The following is a 13190-nucleotide window of genomic DNA, read 5'->3' as shown; positions in this document are numbered from 1 at the left end:
CTACTGCTCTTTCCTTGTCACTGAAAATAGCATGCTGATAAATATTGTCTGTAGCCCAGCAGTGAGCATAAAAGTTTTCTGAGGGTCTTGCTAAAATATACATTTCTAAAAACACTCCAGAGATGATCACTTACTAGACCTAGATTGGGGTTCAGAAACCACATTCACAACAAGCACTCTAGGTGATTCTGATGTAGGTGTGCTTCAGCTGGTATTGCCATAGTAATATTGTGTCATGACGTCTCCCTCACCCCCTAAATCTCAGTGGCAGAAAATAAGCATCTCTCACTCGTCCACATGGAGATAAACTTTAGTTCAGTTTATCTAGCCTGAACTTGGCTTTCAGCTATTGTTTGGGTCCAAATCTGTTCCACGTGTCTCTCATCCTCCCTGAACCAGCATTTTTCTGAGGAAAGTTCTTCTCACTGAGAAAAGCAGTTGCGTGAGATGGCAAGTCTGACCCTCATGCACATGCTGAGTCTTCACTCACATGTTGTCCACTAACATACCACTGGCCCAGGAGTGTCCCATGTCCAAGGTTAACATCAAGGAAGAAGAAATGTATTTCTTTCACATAATTCTGTTAGGGGGAGTAAATATTTTCTGAACAATAATCCACTGTAAGCTAGTATAAAAACTGTACTTCAAAAAGCATTAGAGTCTCTTGAACTATCCAGAAGAGGTGAATGCAAGGTCAACTTTTTTATTTAGTTAGTAATGCAATAAACCATTTATGAGTGACTACCCAATGCCAGGCAGATAATTAGTTATTGCCTGTCTGTCAAGAGTCCGGTCCAGAGACAGATAAGTAAATAGATAATTACAAGTAATGATACCATATAACAGAAGTGACAGAGTTATTTTTGGAGATCTAAAACAGACCAGGAAAACAAAAAATAATGTTTGTTCTCTGTAAGCCAGAAATTATAAAGAATCCTTAAAATATGGGAGACACATGGAATCAGATTGTAAGATGAAATCAAGTCCTGGGGAACTCACTGAAGAAGATTGCTGCAAGTGATAAAAGTGGCTCCTAGAATGTTCCAGACCACAGTTTGTAGACATAAGGGCAGCAGGAAGCCTGGGATGCCTGCAGCCTAGCAACCAGCAAAATGCCTCAGCAATGACCTTCATTGGCTCAGATTGGGGCACTCATCCAATGCCTAGACTATTCTGTGGCATGGATTGGCCTGATGTGGATCATAGTCCCACTCCTGAAGGGAACAGGTAAGGTGCTCAGCCACATGAACAAATAGTATAGGAGGTGATTTCCCAAGGGAAAATCAAGGTTCTGGCAAAAGGACAGATGTCCTCCACCCTGGAATACTAGACAGATTTTAAAAGATTTATTTATACCTACATGGAAATACCTTCAAGATAGTTGCTGGGTAAAATTTTTAAGTGCAGGATATTTTATGTAGAACATTTATGTGAACCAGTCATATATTTTTGTATGTACAGGGATACAGCTGAAAAGGCATAGAAACAGAAGGCTTACACATCAAACTCCTAGCAATAGTCAGTACTCACCTTTGGGAGGGGACTAGGATTGGGGATGAGGTATTATGGAAAGTGACTTTGAGTTTACTTATATTATTTGGGGCTGACTGTCTTTCTCCTTCCTGGAACTCCCAAGACAATACTGTCCTGGAATAAGAGAGCAGCAGTGGGGATAAATAGCAGATGACAGTTTTGAGAGGATGCAGGCTTTGTCTACCTATGGAATGTTAGGACAGCCAGGATGTGTGGGAGAGGGAGCAGTTAAGATGACTCCCAGGTGTCTGGATAGGCAATTATGTGGATGATGGTGCCACTCACTAAGAGAGGGGGAATAGGAGGAAGATAAGTTTGTGGATGAAGGTTATGAGATTGTCTGAAGACAGGTTAGTTTTGAGAATATTGTGGGACATCCAGGTAAAGATATCCAACAGAAAACCTGGGGTCTGTACTGATGTCACACTTTTCTCTGCCCAGAAACAGCTTTCAATGTTTCATTAAACATTTTACAAAGAGGGTGGGTGCAGTGGTTTATGCCTGTAATCCCAGCACTTTGGGAAGCCGAGGCAGGTGGATCACTTGAAGTCAGGAGTTTGAGACCAGGCTGGCCGACATGATGAAACCCTGTCTCTACTAAGAATACAAAAATAAGCCAGGCATAGTGGTACACGCCCGTAGTCCCAACTACTTGAAAGGATGAGGCAGGAGAATCACTTGAACCTGGGAGGCAGAGGTTGAAGTGAGCTGAGATTGCACCGCTACACTTCAGCCTGGGTGACAGAGCAAAGACTTTGTCTCAAAAACAAACAAACAACAACAACCACCCCCTCAAACTTTTAGAAAAAACACCAATCCACAGAAAACAGAATATGTAGTGCTTAGTTACTTACCAAAGGAGGGGCAGCCCAGCAGGGCTAGTTTTTTCCTGTGGCCTTGGACTTAACTCACCAGACTTTCTCTGATAAATACTATTCTCTTGTTTCATTCGCCAGGATGACATCAATGGTGTAATTTGCTATAAAGAAAGAGGCTGAAAAATTTACCCCTGGGGAGTTGAAAACAGAGGGTGCGCAGAGAGGCTGTGGGGACATAAATTGCCTTGCATGTAAAGGGCTCACTTGGCAGAGGATTGCTGGGGGAGAGGTACAATCCTGGCAGCCTGAACCTCAGCTCTGAAAACTCCTCACTTCAGCCTTGATCTCCAGAGCACCCGTTTCTTCCAACTGCTTGTACAACTTTCTCTTCCATCTGCTTCAATGCTCAGAGTTTTTAGTGGCATTGACAAACAGTAAGAATCAGGACTAATGGCCATAAACCTTGATGGCAATGACGTTCTGATTTCCCTGGGAACCAAGTTCTGCACCTGGCATTTCAGTGCAAGAAGCAAAGAAGTACAAAAGAGCCTTTCACCCTGGATTCTTTTTCCCCATTCTGAAAAAGGGACGCCTGGGATGAGGGGAACTTTCCTCTTCCACAACAAAAGCTGAAAACTTAAACCCACCTTGTGCCTAACCACCAGCTTTTCTGGAAAACCTTTCCCTCCTTGTCTCTTTATGTTTCACAGCTATTGGAACTGGGTTGTTCAAAGAAGTACCTGACCTTGTTTGTCAGATGAGAAACAGAAAATGCTGACACTGAATTCTTTTATTTGCTCCTGCTGCTAACAGAGCAGTACTGCAGAATCTCAGACACTTCAGCAGCTTTGGCCAGGCTGGGGCACAGAATAATGAATGCATAAAGCTCCTTGATAGGAACCTTCTCTCCCCTCCCAACACTGCATTCTGTGCTGAAAAGGAGGGGGGAGACCATTAGCAAGGAGTAAGCGCAAAATGAAGTGATTTGGAGCCATGCTGAGGATAAAGGCCGATTTCAGCCAATGCTGTTTGACCTGCTGGTACTGTGTTTTTTGCTTTTTTTTTTTTTTTTTTTTTTTTTTTGCTTTGTTTTGTTGTCTGAGTCCTGCTGTTACTTTTGTCACAGGAAGAAAGTGAGTCTCATAAAAACATAGGTTTTGTCTTATTCATCTCCAGGATTTAGCACAGAACCTAGACTAATGAAGGTAGACTTTAAAGAGATTATGGAGAGAGCATCTTTTGCATTTGAAAGGTAAATAGCTTTAATTTTCAATTTGCAGAAGGGGAACATAGGTTTGGAGAAGTGAAGAGACCAGTTCAAAATACAAAGATACAAAGCTAGTAAACGGAGGTATCTTTGCAGGTAAGCAACAGAAAACAATCCTGGCATATTTAGCCAAAAAGTTCATTAATTGGAGAGATTTTGGGATACAGAGAGAACGGGAATCTAGAAACCCAAATCAGAAAAGGGACAGGTGTTAGGATAGATGCAAGCATAGAGTATTGGATAAATACGGATACAACCATCCCATCTAGCAGTCAATTCACGCCAAAGTTTTTTGCCATTCTTGCTATTACTCTGCTCAAGATGGTAGAAGTGCTGGGAGAAAGTATGGGATGGACTGAGCTCAGTTCCACTTTGGAGAAGGGTGGGCAAGACATGGTTTCTGAGACTCAGAGTCTCATCAAGTCTACATACAGTGGGACAAAAAAGATTGTTCCCCCAAAGGAAAATGAGTTACTGTTAGAAACAGGGAATGGGCACGGAGTGCCCCCAAAATTCAAATGTTCACCCCAGAAAGCTAGAGTTCAACTCATGCACATTTGATGCCAAAGTTTGCATCCTTTCACTATGCCAGCATGGTTATATGCAGTGGTTCTCAACCAGTGGTAATTTTGTCCCTTTACCCCCAGGCACATTTGACAATGTCTGGAAGTATATTTGGTTGTTACAGCTGGGAGGAGGTGCTACTGGCATCTAGTGGATAGAGGCCAGAGATGCTGCTAAAAATCCTACAATGCACAGGACAGCCCCACAAAAAAGAATTATCCAGCCCAAAATGTCAACAGTGCCAAGGTTGAGAAACTCTGGTATAAACAAAGACAGGGAACTGAGGTAACACACTATAGGTTTTAGAAAATTCAGTAATTCAATTTGGTAGAAGTATCAATTACATACACAAAAACAAAAGAGGAAAAAAACTATAAAAATAGTTTTAAATCAGATTTAGTGGGGCCTTGAATGCCAGCCTACATTGTCTAGACTGCACTTAATAGGACTGGATGCCTCTTAGCCTAAAATTATATCTTCGTTGACTGGGACTGGCAGGTCTCCATGTTTATTCTGAAGTTTATTTCTAGAAGACCTTTGGAGCACATGATCAAATGACATGCGACTGCTAATGACAAGGCCCCTTCTTGTCCCCAGCCTGTGCAAACAGTCAGGATCTTTCCCAAAAGTTTTGCTTCTGTATGCTTCTTATGTCTCTCAAGTATATGATATTAGAAAAGTGATTGCTTCTTAGAGCGCATGCTCCTGTTAAAGAGATTAACACTATTTTCACATCCTTTCAAACCATATAGCCACCAAATAATCTTTATTCTTTCCAGAATACCCTGTTTTAAAAATTAACATATTTCACTGATTCACATTTTTTCACATCTCTGAAATCAGAATGTACTTATGACCCATCATGTGCCCTAGTTTTATTGGTAGTACTTACAAATATTTTATATAAAATAATGGTACTTTTGATCAATGGAACTTTAAATTCAATGAAATATGTTTGTTTTCTTTCATTGCCATTGGTTAAATTTTATTCACACTCATTTAAAAGAACTGGCTGTTGGCATTGTATGTGGGTATTAGTGTTGAACTCTTGCAGAGTGCTAAGGAACATACAGAATATCATGATGGAACTGGCCCCTCTCTGTCATCATTATTTTATAATTAGAATTACAGCTCTCATGTTGAACAGAAGAGGTTTTGTAACCATGCAACCATCTCCCCAGTGGGAACATCCAGGGCCTGCCCCCAATGAAATGTTTCGTCTGTGTTTCAAAGCTTTTAGAGTATGTGAAAGAAACATTCATTCAGGTTAAATTGCCTTGGCATATACTTTTGGGCTGTACTTATTTTAATACAGACTTCTTGGTCTATCATTAGATAATTTTATTTGTACAAAGGAAATGGAGTAAAATTTCCTTCTACATCCTTTCTCTATTTCTCATCTTTATCTTCCAACAGGGCTTCCTCCTTTCCTTTTTCATCACCGTATATCAGTAAGATTAATATGTAATGAGATCCACCCTCCTGCAATGTATCAGCCTAAGAAACAAAGGCGTAAGTAAGACTAAAGAAGGAGAGTGAAGAGCTGAATAGAGGTGAAGCTTAAGCAACTGTGGATTTCCAGGAAATATTTATGAGCTAATTTAAATACTAATGAGCTGGTAGTCTGACAGCAGAGGGAAGATACAAGAGCACAGAATCTCAGCTGGGCTGCGGGTTGTCTTAGATCTACACAAGCTGTACAGTAGAACAGCCACATTTTCAGCCTCCTGCTGAACAGACATTTCAAAATGCTGTTTGGTGAAAAATTGACATTTTCCCATTGATTTCAATTTTTTATTTCTATCATAGTACTTACTAATCTATTTGAAATCCATGTTGAAGAAGGCATATAAGGCCTGAATGTAAAAACCACTTCACCCAACCCTTTTCTCTGAATGGCTGCTGTACTGGAACGATTCTTTAAATTTTCTTTTTCTGTCCCCTTTAAGAATCCACCAAATACCCTTTCTTGCAGGTTCCTATGCAGCAGCTTGAACAGTGTCTCAAGAGTGTATTAAGAAGTAATTTATCTGAAAATGCCTCCTGTCCCAACCTGACTGCAGAAAAATATATCAGTTGCCTATGGGTTAGAAAAGATAAAAACACTTGGTATTATAATAAAACAAATTTAACTTCCAAAGAGCTTTTTACAAATATTGCCTTAAGCATGACAATCTGCTGACTTAATTCAAAATAAACAACTGGCTGCTGCAGTTCTAAGTTATATTTCAAAGTTCCCCACACAGAATTGTTGTTAGGCCTTATTCAGCTGAGATTTTTTTTTTTTGGCATTTTTCCTATCATAAAGAAGCGAGTAAGCTAAGGAGAAAAGTTGAATGAACAACCCAGAGAGTCTCTGGAAAAGTAGTCATCTTTAGAATTGAGGAGGCTTAGGTCCCAAAAGTTAAAAAGCAGAAGCTAGGGTCACATCTTCTAGAAACCTGTACACATGCTGTTATGTGCCCCAGGGATGTGGTGACTGGGGCTCAAATGAGGCCAGTGAGGTGCTTAACTCAGGCACAAAATATAAGGTGGTACTAAAAAACCTAAGAATCAAGATAAATACTAATTTTATGCAATATTTAAAAAGATTAAAATTAATGCAAAAGTCAGATAGTGTGATGTCTCTATCTTTGTTCTTTTTGCTCAGATTGTTTTGGCAGTTTGGGGTATTTTGTTTTTCTATATAAGTGTTAGGATTTGTTTTTCTATTTCTGTGAAAATATCATTGGAATTTTGATACGGATTGTATTGAATCTGTCAATCGCTTTGGGCAATATGGACATTTTAACAATGTTAATTGTTTTAACCTAAGAACATGAGATATCTTTCATTTATTTGTGTCTTTTTCATCAATGTTTTATGGTTTTCAGTGGACAGGTCTTTCACTTCCTTGGCTGAGTTTATTCCTAAGTATTTTATTTTTTTGTAGCTATTGTAAATAAGATTCTTTTCCTGATTTTTTTTTTCAGATACTTCATTGTCAGTATATAGAAATGTTACTGATTTTTGTATGCTGATTTTGCATCCTGCAACTTTACTGAATAGATATTTCTCAAAGGAAACTTACAAATAGCCAACAGGTATATGAAAAAAAGTCAACATTACTAATCATCAGAGAAATTTAAATTAAAAACACGATGAGATATCATCTCACACTTGTTAGTATAGCTATTGTCAAAAAGACAAAACGGAATTCTCACACACTGCTGGTAGGAATGTAAATTAATACAGCCATTACGGAGAACAGTATGGAGGTTAATCAAAAACTTAAAAATAGAACTACCATATGATCCAGCAATCTCACTACTGGATATGTATCCACAGGAAATGAAATCAGTATCTCAAAGAGATATCTGCACTTTCATGTTCATTGCAGCATTATTCATAATAGCCAAGAAATGGAATTAACCTTAGTGTCCATCAACAGATGAATGGATAAAAAAATTATCGTATTCATTGGGTGCAGTGGCTTCACACATATAATTCCAACACTTTAGGAGGCTGAGCCAGGAAGGATCCCTCGAGGCCAGGAGTCTGAGACCAGTCTGGGCAACAGAGCAAGACTCCATCTCTACAAACAATATATTTTTTTAAATTAGCTGGGCATGGTGGCACATGCCTCTAGTCCTAGATACTCAGGAGCCTGAGGCAGGAGGGCTGTTGAATTTTGTCAAAGGCCTTTTCTGCATCTATTGAGATAATCATGTGGTTTTTGTCTTTGATTCTGTTTATATGCTGGATTATGTTTATTGATTTGCGTGTGTTGAACCAGCCTTGCATCACAGAAATGAAGCCCACTTGATCATGGTGGATAAGCTTTTTGATGTGCTGCTGGATTCGGTTTGCCAGTATTTTATTGAGGATTTTTGCATCGATATTCATCAGGGATATTGGTCTAAAATTCTCTTTTTTTGTTGTATCACTGTCAGGCTTTCGTATCAGGATGATGTTGGCCTCGTAAAATGAGTTAGGGAGGATTCCCTCTTTTTCTATTGATTGGAATAGTTTCAGAAGGAGTAGTACCAACTCCTCCTTGTACCTCTGGTAGAATTCGGCTGTGACTCCGTCTGGTCCTGGACTTTTATTGATTGGTAGGCTATTAATTATTGCCTCAATATCAGAGCCTGCTATTGGTTTCTTCAGGGTTCAACTTCTTCCTGGTTTAGTCTTGGGAGAGTGTAAGTGTTCAGGAAATTATCCATTTCTTCTAGGTTTTCTAGTTTATTTGTGTAGAGGTGTTTATAGTATTCTCTGATGGTAGTTTGTATTTCTGTGGGGTCGGTGGTGATATCCCCTTTATCATTTTTTATTGCGTCTATTTGATTCTTTTCCTTTTCTTCTTTATTAGTCTTGCTAGTGGTCTATCAATTTTGTTGATCTTTTCAAAAAACCAGCTCCTGGATGTATTGATTTTTTGGAGGGTTTTTTGTGTCTCTATCTCCTTCACTTCTGCTGTGATCTTAGTTATTTCTTGCCTTCTGCTAGCTTTTGAATGTGTTTGCTCTTGCTTCTCTAGTTCTTTTAATTGTGATGTTAGGGTGTCAATTTTAGATCTGTCCTGCTTTCTCTTGTGGGCATTTAGTGCTGTAAATTTCCCTCTACACACTGCTTTAAATGTGTCCCAGAGATTCTGGTATGTTGTATCTTTGTTCTCATTGGTTTCAAAGAATATCTTTATTTCTGCCTTCATTTTGTTGTGTACCCAGTAGTCATTCAGGAGCAGGTTGTTCAGTTTCCATGTAGTTGAGCGGTTTTGATTGAGTTTCTTAGTCCTGAGTTCTAGTTTAATTGCACTGTGGTCTGAAAGACAGTTTGTTATAATTTCTGTTCTTTTCCATTTGCTGAGGAGTGCTTTACTTCCAACTATGTGGTCAATTTTGGAATAAATGGGATGTGGTGCTGAGAAGAATATATATTCTGTTTATTTGGGGTGGAGAGTTCTGTAGATGTCTATTAGGTCCACTTGGTGCAGAGTTGAGTTCAATTCCTGGATATCCTTGTTAACACTGTCTTGTTGATCTGTCTAATATTGACAGTGTGGTATTAAAGTCTCCCGTTATTATTGTATGGGAGTCTAAGTCTCTTTGGAAGTCTCTAAGGACTTGCTTTATGAATCTGGGTGCTCCTGTATTGGGTGCATATATATTTAGGATAGTTAGCTTTTCCTGATGAATTGATCCCTTTACCATTATGTAATGGCCTTCTTTGTCTCTTTTGATCTTTGATGGTTTAAAGTCTGTTTTATCAGAGACTAGGATTGCAACCTCTGCTTTTTTTTGCTTTCCATTTGCTTGGTAGATCTTCCTCCATCCCTTTATTTTGAGCCTATGTGTGTCTCTGCATGTGAGATGGGTCTCCTGAGTACAGCAAACTGATGGGTCTTGACTCTTTGTCCAATTTGCCAGTCTGTGTCTTTTAATTGGACCATTTAGTCCATTTACATTTAAGGTTAATATTGTTATGTGTGAACTTGATCCTGTCATTATGATATTAGCTGGTTATTTTGCTCGCTAGTTGATGCAGTTTCTTCCTAGCATCGATGGACTTTACATTTTGACGTGTTTTTGCAATGGCTGGTACCTGTTGCTCCTTTCAATGTTTGGTGCTTCCTTCAGGAGCTCTTGTAGGGCAGGCCTGGTGGTGACAAAATCTCTAAGCATTTGCTTGTCTGTAAAGGATTTTCTTTCTACTTCACTTATGAAACTTAGTTTGGCTGGATATGAAATTCTGGGTTTAAAATTCTTTTCTTTAAGAATGTTGAATATTGGCCCCCACTCTCTTCTGGCTTGGAGAGTTTCTGCCAAGAGATCTGCTGTTAGTCTGATGGGCTTCCCTTTGTGGGTAACCTGACCTTTCTCTCTGGCTGCCCTTAACATTTTTTCCTTCATTTCAACTTTGGTGAATCTGACAATTATGTGTCTTGGAGTTGCTCTTCTCGAGGAGTATCTTTGTGGCGTCCTCTGTATTTCCTGAATTTGGATGTTGTCCTGCCTTACTAGGTTGGGGAAGTTCTCCTGGATGATATCCTGCAGAGTGTTTTCCAACTTGGTTCCATTTTCCCCATCACTTTCAGGCACATCAATCAGACGTAGATTTGGTCTTTTCACATAATTCCATACTTCTTGGAGGCTTTGTTCATTTCTTTTTACTGTTTTTTCTTCACACTTCTCATCTCGCTTCATTTCATTCATTTGGTCTTCAATCGCTGATACTCTTTCTTCCAGTTGATCAAGTCAGTTACTGAAGCTTGTGCATTTGTCACGTATTTCTCGTGTTATGGTTTTCATCTCTATCAGTTCTTTTAAGGTCTTCTCTGCATTGATTTTTCTAGTTATCCATTCATCCATTCTTTCTTCAAGGTTTTTAGTTTCTTTGCCCTGGTTACGCAGTTCCTCCTTTAGCTCTGAGAGGTTTGATCGACTGAAGCCTTCTTCTCTCAACTTGTCAAAGTCATTCTCCGTCCAGCTTTGTTCCGTTGCTGGCAATGAACTGCGTTCCTTCGGAGGGGGAGGTGTGCTCTGATTTTTTGAATTTCCAGCTTTTCTGCACTGCTTTTTCACCATCTTTGTGGTTTTATCTGCCTTTGGTCTTTGATGCTGGTGACATACTGATGGGGTTTTGGTGTGGGTGTCCTTTCTTTTTGTTAGTTTTCCTTCTAACAGTCAGGACCCTCAGCTGTAGGTCTGTTGGAGTTTGCTTGAGGTCCACTCCAGAAACTATTTGCCATGGTATCGGCAGCGGAGGCTGCAGAAGATAGAATATTGCTGCACAGCGAGTGCTGCTGTCAGATTCTTGCTCTGGAAGCTTCATCTCAGGGGTGTACCCCGCCGTGTGAGGTGTGAGGTGTCGGTCTGCACCTAGTGGGAGATCTTTCCCAGTTAGGCTACTCAGGGGTCAGGGACCCACTTGAGCAGGCAGGTCCATTCTCAGATCTCAACCTCAGTGCTGGGAGATCCACTGCTCTCTTCAAAGCTATCAGACAGGGGCATTTACCTCTGCTGAGGTTTCTGCTGCTTTTTGTTTAGCTATGCCCTGTCCCCAGAGGAGGAGTCTACAGAAGCAGGCCAGCCTCCTTGAGCTGTGGTGGGCTCCACCCAATTCGAGCTTCCCGGTGGCTTTGTTTACCCACTTAAGCCTCAGCAATGGTGGGCGCCACTCCCCCAGCCTTGCTGACGCCTTGCAGTTAGAACTCAGACTGCTGTTCTAGCAGTGAGGGAGGCTCCGTGGGCGTGTGACCCTCCAGGCCAGGTGTGGGATATAATCTCCTGGAGTGCCGTTTGCTAAGACCCTTGGTAAAGCACAGTATTAGGGTGGAAGTTACCTGATTTTCCAGGTGTTGTGTGTCTCAGTTTCCCTTGGCTAGGAAAAGGGATTCCCTTCCCCCTTGCACTTCCCAGGTGAGATGATGCCTCACCCTGCTTCAGCTCTCGCTGGTCGGGCTGCAGCAGCTGACCAGCACCGATTGTCTGGCACTCCTCAGTGAGATGAACCCGGTACCTCAGTTTAAAATGCAGAAATCACCTGTCTTCTGTGTCTCTCACGCTGGGAGCTGGAGGCTGGAGCTGTTCCTATTCGGCCATCTTGGCCACGCCCATAATTTTGTATTTTTAGTAGAGACAGGGCTTCACCATGTTAATCAGGCTGGTCTCAAACCCCTGACCTCAAGTGTTCCACTGGCCTTGGCCTCTCAAAGTGTTGAGATTACAGGAGTGAGCCACAACGCCCAGCCAAAATAGCAAAATTTTAAATAAAAATTAGATCCAACAGTGCCATGTCACACCATGTTAGAACTTCAGACAAAAGGGAAAATGTGCACTCCTATCAACATATTTTAATGTCTTTTTAGTGTTTTTTCCCCAGAAGTAGATTTCTAATGTATTATTGATAAGTTTACTTCCATTAAAGCCAGGAAAGTAAAATTATTTTAAAAAATTGTCTATGGGATGTAAGTAAACTGCTTACACTTAAAATAATGTGAGTTTCAACATACCTACTTTTCAATTTTTCCATATCTTATCAACAACTTGAATGTTCTGGTCAGTCTTGCAGGAAGTCAGGGACCCTGAATGGAGGGACTGGCTGGAGCCGTGGCAGAGGAACATAAATTGTGAAGATTTCATGGACGTTAACCAGTTTCCAAATAATACTTTCATAATTTCTTATGCCTGTCTTCCTTTAATCTCTTAATCCTGTTATCTTTGTAAGCTGAGGATGTACGTCACTTCAGGGCCACTATGATAATTGTGTTAACTGTACAAATTGATTATAAAATGTGTGTTTGAACAATATGAAATCAGTGCACTTTGAAAAAGAACAGAATAACAGTGATTTCAGGGAACAAGGGAAGACAACCATAAGGTCTGACTGACTGCGGGGTTGGGCAAAATAGAGCCATATTTTTCTCCTTGCAGAGAGCCTATAAATGGATGTGCAAGTAGGGTAGATATTGCTAAATTCTTTTCCTAGCAAGGAATATTAATAATTAATACCCTGGGGAAGGAATGCATTCCTGGGGGGTCTATAAATGGCCACTCTGGGAGTGTCTATCTTATGTGGTTGAGATAAGGACTGAAATACACCCCAGTCTCCTGCAGTACCCTCAGGCTTACTATGGTGGGGGAAAAACCCCACCCTGGTAAATCTGAGGTCAGACCGGTTCTCTGCTCTCAAACCCTGTTTTCTGTTAAGATGTTTATCAAGACAATACATGCACTGCTGAACATAGACCCTTATCAGTAATTCTCCTTTTGCCCTTTGCCTTGTGATCTTTGTTTTTGCCCTTTTGTCTTGTGATCTTTGTTCCCTTTTTTGCCCTTTGAAGCATGTGATCTTTGTGACCTACTCCCTGTTCGTACACCCCCTCCCCTTTTGAAATTCTGAATAAAACCTGCTGGTTTTGTGGCTCAGGTGGGCATGATGGTCCTACCAATATGTGATGTCACTCCCCTGGAGGCCCAGCTGTAAAATTTCTCTCTTTGTACTCTTTCTCTTTATTCATCAGCTGG

At 40.5% G+C, this 13190-nt stretch overlaps 1 long non-coding RNA gene across 1 annotated transcript; it reads right to left on the bottom strand.

Annotated features, from left to right (window-relative positions):
* Window positions 1-689: 689 nt before the first annotated feature.
* On the bottom strand, window positions 690-6991 carry LOC107130046 (uncharacterized). The gene is made up of 3 exons (XR_001491573.4): window positions 2999-6991; window positions 2388-2512; window positions 690-1214 (listed from the first exon to the last, which is right to left on the bottom strand). It is a non-coding gene; the product is annotated as an uncharacterized lncRNA (long non-coding RNA).
* Window positions 6992-13190: the final 6199 nt, after the last annotated feature.

Source organism: Macaca fascicularis, chromosome 6 (assembly GCF_037993035.2).
Source record: "Macaca fascicularis isolate 582-1 chromosome 6, T2T-MFA8v1.1".
Classification (NCBI taxonomy): domain Eukaryota; kingdom Metazoa; phylum Chordata; class Mammalia; order Primates; family Cercopithecidae; genus Macaca; species Macaca fascicularis.
This window is presented reverse-complemented; position numbering and strand designations above follow the sequence as displayed.